Below are 9,200 nucleotides of genomic sequence, written 5' to 3' on the forward strand. Positions count from 1 at the left end.
TAATGTTGTTTAGGACGATGAATAAATGATGAAGTGGATTAAGTGGTGAGTAAAATTTAAAGTAATGGGGAAGGTTGGAGATGATAATAACAGTGAGGGAAGATGTTAAGTTAATTAAGGTTAATAAGATGAGACATTAGTAGTGTAGATGGTGTGGTTACACGGTGAGTTAAAACACGAATTGGTTACTATGGTGAACTACGATTATAAGAAGAGATATGGAGTGATGGTTTAGAATAGTGGAGGACGATGTAGGTAGATTTCTTAGAATAGTAATGAGATCAAGATAGTAGTAGACAGAAGAGTGTAGAGCCATAATAAATAGATAGAATGATGAAGTGGTTTAAAGAAATGAAAATGCTAGGTGAAGAAATAAGACGAAGGTAATCGGAAATAGAAAGGTGTAAGTTAAAGTAAGGGTAATGTTAGAAAAAATGATAATGGTAAAGTAACGACCTTAAGTTAAAATGAATAGTGTCATTGATTTAAGATGATAGATGATGTTAAGAGAATCAAAAAGATGAATTAGAACGAGGATGGAATGTTGTGTGTTAAGTAATGAGTGATGTCAGGGATAATAATAGTGAAGCGACAAGATAGTAAATCACCTTAGCAATAAGTACCTAAGTTAGAGTGAGGTAATGAATGATGAAGATAATTGAGGTCATAAATGACGATGAATGTAAGACAAAGTACTAGGTTATAATCTAGTCGGGACATAGAGTAAAGAGTCTGTTAATGGTGATATGGATTAGTGTCCTATAAAGTCATTAATGATGAGACGAAGCAAGGTGATATAATGTTGTATTAGTAAGAGGAATAAAAGTGATAGGAAGAAAGGTAGTTGGTGAGGTAAAACCCTTAAACTAGAAACGATGTATGGAGCGTTGCCATTAGAATGAAGTGTGTAGTAAATAAGGGGAGCCAATGTTGAGTGTAGGTTTTAGTGACAATGTTGAGAAATGACAATGTTGAGTAATGACGATGTTGAGTAATGAATAAAACATGATGTTGAATAGTGTTGATTAATGATGACGTATATGATGAGTCTGACAAATGAAATGAAATGTGAACATCACTGGACTTCTCCCACCACTGCTCAATGTAAAGATGTACATGGAAGAATGACATGACATGTGAAATGAAGAAATGGAGTGAAGAAATATAGGAGAAATGTAAAAGTGATTTGTGCGGTGTAAACCGGAAAGGAACAAGAACTACCTACTTACTATAGCCAGTCAATGAAAACCATAATAACACTTGTTTAAATATTAGTAATAATGTAGATATACCTAATAACACTTGTTCCATCCAATACACACATTCTTTCAAATTGAAAGGATTTAAATCGTAGTATTGAAAAACTTACGTTGGCATTGTTACCATATGTTAACTCAACTTTTGTTTTGCCTTCCGCTTCAAGCACCCCCAGACTAATACATTATCCTTTAAATGGAATTATAACCATGTTATTGATCCATCCAATACACACATTCCTTCAAATTGAAAGGATTTAAATCTTAGTATTGAAAAACTTACGTTGGTATTGTTACCATATGTTAACTCAACTTTTGTTTTGCCTTCCACTTCAAGCACCCCCAGACTAATACATTATCCTTTAAATGGAATTATAACCATGTTATTGAAAATGTTGATCCATTACAAACAAAACAATTTTTTTAACTAGCCATTCCAAAACATCCTTGTGATATAAACGTAACGCTAGATTTTAATTTTTTTCCCAATTATAGTATGTAGTTAAATTATGTTAAGAGTGAAATACTGAAGATCTAATTAAAAACCGGGTTGAGCTCAATATATCATACATAACATTTATTCCATAATCTAAATCAGACAAACAACTGTTATTTAGAGACACATAAAAATCTGATTCAACAAATAAAAAGTACGGGCCATAAACCCTAATAGAACTTGTTCTAATATTATTAATAATTTAGATAAATTTCAAAATTGTAACAATTAACGATCTCAAAAATGAAAAGTATTGTACATCTCTAACACCCCTTTTCACCCCTAAAGTTAAATGAATGTATATGTGTTCATTACCTTGAATTTTTTGTAACAGATTCTTAATTATTGTTTTCCCAAAAATTCCTATGTAATGAGATATTAGTTTCAATGTCAACTTATTTATTTTTCTCTCCAATTCTTTGAGCGAACCATTCTTAATTTGTTGAGGTTGATTTCAATTGGAAGCATTTTGTACAACGACATAAAATTAAAAATTTTAATATTTTTTCGGCAATTTTAAATACATATAATATTCTTCACACAATACATTTTCTTAATTAATACCGTTACTTATAAGACAAATCATTCAAAAAAAAATTATTTTGTAGATAGAACTAATTTTTAAAATAAAATTTTAAATTCATTATTGCATTTGTTTGAATAGATTTTTTACTTGTCATTTTCAAAGTTAAATGCAATATTTACTGTTTTCTCAATAATACCATTAAGTATTTATTACCAAGACACACAAAGGAAATGAGATGATATTATAGTTAAATTAATTATAGGAAAAAGAGAAATAATTACATCAAAAGTAATAAAATTTATTGAGTATTTTGGTATGTAATTTTTTTTATAAATGTCATGTCAAACAACCATACACTTGCATACCAACATGGCTGCTGATTAAATTTAAAAAATTAAACAATCGCTTTAGTTTTTTATGCAAACATGAAGATTATCAATTGGGGAGCAAAGTGTTACTCTTTATGGCTAGTTAGTTAGTACATTAATTAGTATGTTTTTTTTTAAGTATAGTATACTATAATCTGAAGTTTAATAAGATATAATTTATGATTTGTCAATAAATTTTGCAGATAGGAAATTTTTGAACACAAATTGAATTTGGTAACAAAGGAAACTGCTGCTGCAATCAGTTCAAATTCAATCTAAATTTCAAACTAACGACATGACTTAAGGAATATGTAAGCAATCAGAAGCTAAATTACAAACTCGATTATTTGGTTTGTCTACATATTATATACATTATACATTTTTTTTAACATTTAGGGAGTATGTGGTGAATATTTTCTTAAAAACTTCACAACTTCACATACCATGCTCTGTTCTAGCAAACTACAACTTTGGAGAAACCTTGATAAATTTTAGTTGGGGATAATTGGATTAAATATTCATACCTCCGGATCCAGAGGTACGCGGGATAGTTTACGTAAACACATTCTAAAAAATTGAAAGGATTTAAATTTCAGTATTGAAAAACTTACATTGTTTTTTAATACCTTTTACCTATAGGTTATCAAGGTTATGACTCATTCAAAAGACGTGCAATTTGAAATAGGAGTCAACATTGGACCACTGTCAGAAAGTTTAATGCAGATTGCAACTCTAGGAACTGGTGGCAGCAGCAACATCCAGACTAGTGATGCTCAGGAAGATGATGTGGAACAAGATGATGGACAGATAGGGAGTGTGGACCTGTTTACACAATTAAGGAACAACAATCTTCAGTGTGGTCTTTCGTGGAAATTTGGCTCTCTGCAGTTTTCACCAAATGCGGAAGGCAGGGTCTCATGCTTAGAAATTGGGACTAAGATGTAAGATTAATTCCCTTTGTTTCAACTTGATTACAAAATATAATGTCATTCTTAATAACTTTTTCTTCAAATTGTTGGTTTATAAATTTCCAATCCCAATAGAAAACCATGGAGAAAAGAAAATGAAAGGCGCACCCATGCATGCTATGGGGTCTGTTTTACAACTCCTTGAATTGTTTTGTGGCAGGTTTTTATATTGCTGATCAGTGAGGTGGGAGTGGTGTTGTGTATAGGGTTTGTTTGTTGGATAATCTGTTTTTTTTTTCCTTTTATATATATATGCTTACTGTGTATGTTATTGGAAATCAAGCGAAAACCTTCATAAACACGATCTCCTATAGCTGTAACACAGAACAGTTTGTTTGAAACTATTATACAGATTTCATAATTTGATACACATCTAATTATTTTTTTTAAAACAGACTTATATTGTGTGTTCTGTCTATGCAAATCCATAGAAAAAGCATAACAAACTTATTATTACTATATGTTAATGTAATTTTTGTTTTGCCTTCCACTTCAAGCACCCCAAACTAATTCATTATCTTGTAAACATGTTATTAAAAATGTTGACTCTTTAAAAACAAAATAAATATTTTTTCAATTAACCATTCCAAAATATCCATGTGTTGTAAACTTGAACACCGAGATTTTTTTTTTTCAATTGTGGTATGTAGTTAAAGGATCCGGATCCTCTCCTGCAGGACTCTCTCCTGGTCCATTCTGCGCTCATCCTGACTCTCTCCTGCTATTCACACTGTCTTCTTCACCACACGTTCACACTGCAGCTTGGTATTCTTTCTTTACAGTCACAACCCCATCTTACCTCTCTGCTCGCAAATCTTATTTTTCCATATCAGAGAATTCCTGATTTCTACCATTTGAATTTGTGAACAAAGGATGAGTTGTGATTTGCCAATTATTGTAAAAGAATTGTTCTGTAAATTTTTTATGCTGCAAAATTCCCAATCTCATCCATAACTTGATGTCGTTATATTTTGCAGCATCTGAACAAATATGGAGTAATATAAATCATTAGCATTTAAGTTATTTTCAATCAACAATTATAGCTTATTTTGCTGCTAAACAGTTTGAAGGTTATTGAAGGAATGAAACAATTCCCGTTCCAAGCTGAGAGGAAGAAAAGAAGTGTGCGTGAGTAGTTTCTCTCTCATCCAATTAACACTTTTGTCCTTCTTTTCCCTCAACCGTTGGATTTAATCCAATGAATGACAATTGAGCAGGAGAGAGAGCAGTAGGGAACTAGGCAGGAGGGGATCCATTTCCGTAGTTAAATTATGTTGAAAGTGAAAAACATGGGATCTAATTATTAATAGATTATCTGAAATAAAAATTTATTTAAGCTTGATGTATCATACCCAACAATTATTCCAAGATTTAAATCAACACTTGTTCCAATATTATTAATAATGTAGATAAACATAATAGTAACAATTAATGATCTCGAAAATGAAAAGTATTGTAGATCTCCAAAACCCACTTTCACCCAAAAAAGTTAAACAAATGTATATGTCTTCATTACCTTGAGTTTTTTATAACGTGTTCTTAATCATTGATTTTCTTTCCCATTCTTTGAGTTACTATGGAGGCATTTTTGATTTGTCAAAGTTGATTTCCACCGGAAGCTTTGTGTACGACGACATGAAATTAAATGCTTTAATAATCATTTTTTTTCATTTCGAACACATGTAGTATTATAAATAAGAATACATTTTTTTAATAGTGTTATCTATAAGACAAATTATTCCAAAAATAATAATTTTGTTGAGAGAAATAATTTTTTGACAATTTTTTAAATTCATTATTGCATTTGTCATTTATAAAGATTTTGTTTACTTGTCATTTATAAAGTTAAATGTAACATTTACTAATAATACCATTTAATATTTATTACAAAGATAGATAAATGAAATGAGTTGGTATTATAGTTAAATCTATTATAGGAAAAAGAGAAATAGTGGCATCCTTGTAAATGAAATTTTGACCATGATGTTGAAAATGATAATTCATTAAAAAAAAAAAAAACATTTTTTCAAATAACCATACCAAAAAATACATGTGTTGTAAACTTGAACACTGGGTTTTCATCGAAATACAACATGTAGTGAAATTTTGTCGAAAGTGAAAACTGGAGGATCTGATTGTTAATACATTATCTAAATTAAAAACATGTATGATAGCCAATAGTTATTCCAAGATCTGAATCGATCAAACAACAATCATCTAAAGAAACCATTAGAATCAAATTCAGCAAATAAAAAGAACGAGCCATAAACTCTAATAACACTTATTCTAATATTGGTATTAATGTAGATAAACCTAATAGTAACAAATAACGATCTCGAAAATGAAAAGTATTGCAGATCTCTAAAACCCCTTTCATCCAAAAAGTTAAATGATTGTATAAGAGTTCATTACCTTGAGTTTTCTGTAACATGTTCTTCATAATTGTTTTTCCAAAAATTCCCAAGCAATGAGATATTAGTTTCCATTTCAACTTATTGATTTTTTTCCCTTCTATTCGTTTTTTTTTTTCGGAAATTTTGAATACTAATAGTATTCCTAAAAATGATACATTTTTTTAATACCGTTATATATAAGACAAATTATTCAACAAAAAATATTGTAGAGAAATAATTTTTCGAACAATTTTTTAAATTCATTATTGCATTTGTCCGAAAAGATGTTTTTACATGTCGTTTTCAAAGTTAAATGCAATATTTATTGTTTTTCCAAAAATTTTGTTAAGTATTTATTACAAAGATAAATAAATAAAATGAGATAGTATTATAGTTGAATATATTATATGAAAATAAAGATATTGGCGTCAAAAGTAATAAAATTTATTGGGTGTTTTGGTATGTGTAAAAAATTTAAAAATGTCATGTAAAACAGAACAATGTGAGTATAAAAAAGGGACATTATCAATTGACACCACATTGTCAAACTTAATATTTGACACCTCTGATAATTCTTTACGTATAACTGTATTATAAAATCGACCATTGGATTAAAATATTTAATTTTGATATATCTTATTGACATAATAAATGAGTTTTGATAAACGATTTCCGATATATGTCCATTGTTTGAGATCTCTACGACCTTTCAAAAGGAAGACATGTTACATTTAGAGTAGTTTGAAGGTTTGATAGGTAGCGGTAGAGACTTCTGCATAAGATTTCCAATTTTATAAGAACTGGTAATATATCTAATGGTTTAGATTCTAAGCCTTTTATAAAGGCACACTATTTGAAATATAAATTTATTTGTCCCTGTGAGTATTTTAAGGTGGAAACATTGAGTGCAAGTATACATTGTCCAATTTATAATATAAAAAGATATTGATCTCACAGGGACTTTGGAGTTATAGTTTCGCGTAGTTTTTCAGCAGAAAACGTGTTTGCATAAAAATAAAATAAATCATTTGTCACAACAGTAAATATAAAAGGTTAAGTTTGGGAAAGCAGTAAAAGGTTTTGAAAATACCAAGATAGAAAGTGTGGTTTAAACTAGGTTCAGTTATGTTAAAACATTACTGCGATGTATAGAGCTATAGTTGGGTACAACCTATGTGACTCTCAACGCTATGTCATTTATTAACCTCTTAAGGTAACTGAGATTCACAAAGTTATATCCCTATATAGTTTCCTATGACTCACAGAGCTACAACCGTTTCTAGCTTCTTGCAGCCTTGCGATCATAGAGCTATATCTCTTACTAACTGGCTTCCTGGCAAACCAATTGGTCTTATGGAGTGTTACCTCATCCATCACGTTAAGGGTGTAACGACACTCATTTATGGCCTCAATCATGAGACTTAACACGCAACAATTGCTAGGTTTAGATGCTCGCGCGTTCCACGCGAGGGTATTTAAGGTATCAGGTCCTTTTGCCATATGACAAGAGTCCTACCAAGAACTTAGTGCTTAGCTATAACTTCCCATAACTTCCAGGCTCTTCTAAGTTAAAGTTAACATTCAAGCAGTCTCTCTTGATCCTTTCACCGATGTTATGCTTAAGTACAAATTCATATCTAACAAACATTTTCCACTCCCATAACTGTTAAGGACCAAAGAGCTATATCGTTAGTAATAAAAATGATCAGAATTTATTTCTAAAGGTTTTGAGTTAAAACAGTTTGTTAGAGCAAAGCTTGGTGCTACATTTTTATATATTGCAAGTTAATAAATAAATCATAACATCACCATCAAAATGGAAATGAAGATGAACATGAATGAAAACATAGAAAACTAAATTGATAGATTAAATAGAGTTAGTAAAAGATTACAATCCTTGAAGGAGAGTGGTGAGCCAAACCATCACCAAGTAATCTAACTCTACGAACTCTAGAATCTAGCCACCATGCTCACCTATGAAGAAGTTGAGATGGAATGAGATCTGGCCTTTACAATCTGGCCTTTACAATTCTAAGATGAATTTTCAGACCCTTGGCACTAACACATGATTGTCCTTTTATAGTACAAGGCTAACCACTACAAGTTGTACCCTTTGGTCATTTTACACATGGGCTGTCCTTATCATATCCTACCTACTCTCTGGCATATTCCTAGGATTCCAATCATTGGGGACAACTCATATTGTTCCTCATTAAGCAATGGTCAGACCAGACCCACGTGCTCGTACTATGTATAACCCGACTAGAGCTTCAGGATGATGCAGCTTTCCAAATCTTCCACAAAACAACCTTTGTCCACTCTACAACTTCCCACATCTTTATAGTCATTCCTTAACCCACATCATCAAACATCATAAACAAGCATTACTAGTTCCAAAGGATTAATTAACACTAAAACTGTAAAATTCTAAAATAGGTACGGATTAAAATGTTTAAGCATTACAATCACTCAATTACTTGTACATTATGGAGGCTAAATGCAACGTGTTAACCAACTTATTTGCCGACTATCATTAACCTTATACCCAAACTTCGGGTATCTAGCCCGACGGAATGCAAGGCTTTTCTAATCCTTCAATCTCAATTGGTTTAGAATCTAAGCCTTTTCTAAAGGCACAATAAATTAAATATTTGATAGACATGATAGCGAAGTTAACTTTGTATCCAAACTTTGGGTATCATCATGATGCATTATTATTTTCCATCTTATATTAGAGGGTTGCTTGACACATTTTGAAATTTCTTTTAGTTACCGCTTGGTAAAAGTGTTTTGCACTCTCTTACCCATTACCGTCTTGATTTTCTTGTTAGTATTTTTTTTTAAGATTCTTGTTAGTATCAAAAGATGCTTTTTTCATGATTGACATTTTCTTGTTTAGTTGATTCACTTTGAATTGTAAAAATGGTACCTTGTTGCATGCAAGAATGCTTTCTCTTAATTTTTAGTATTTTGTCTTGTTGAGGTTGACACCACCATACTTACATACCAACATAGTTGATTCTTAAAATTAATAAATTAATTTATCACTCTAGATTTACATTTTGCTAAAAATGTAACATCTCAAGATTCAACCTAATGAGCACTACCCATTTATCATAATCCCCCCTCACTTTAGAATTCTATCAATTACTTGTGTATAAAGGATTGTATGAGATTTGTTAGTGAAATTAGG

Source organism: Medicago sativa, chromosome 5 (assembly GCF_051527215.1).
Source record: "Medicago sativa cultivar Bolivia chromosome 5, Bolivia_mono, whole genome shotgun sequence".
Taxonomy (NCBI): Eukaryota; Viridiplantae; Streptophyta; class Magnoliopsida; order Fabales; family Fabaceae; genus Medicago; species Medicago sativa.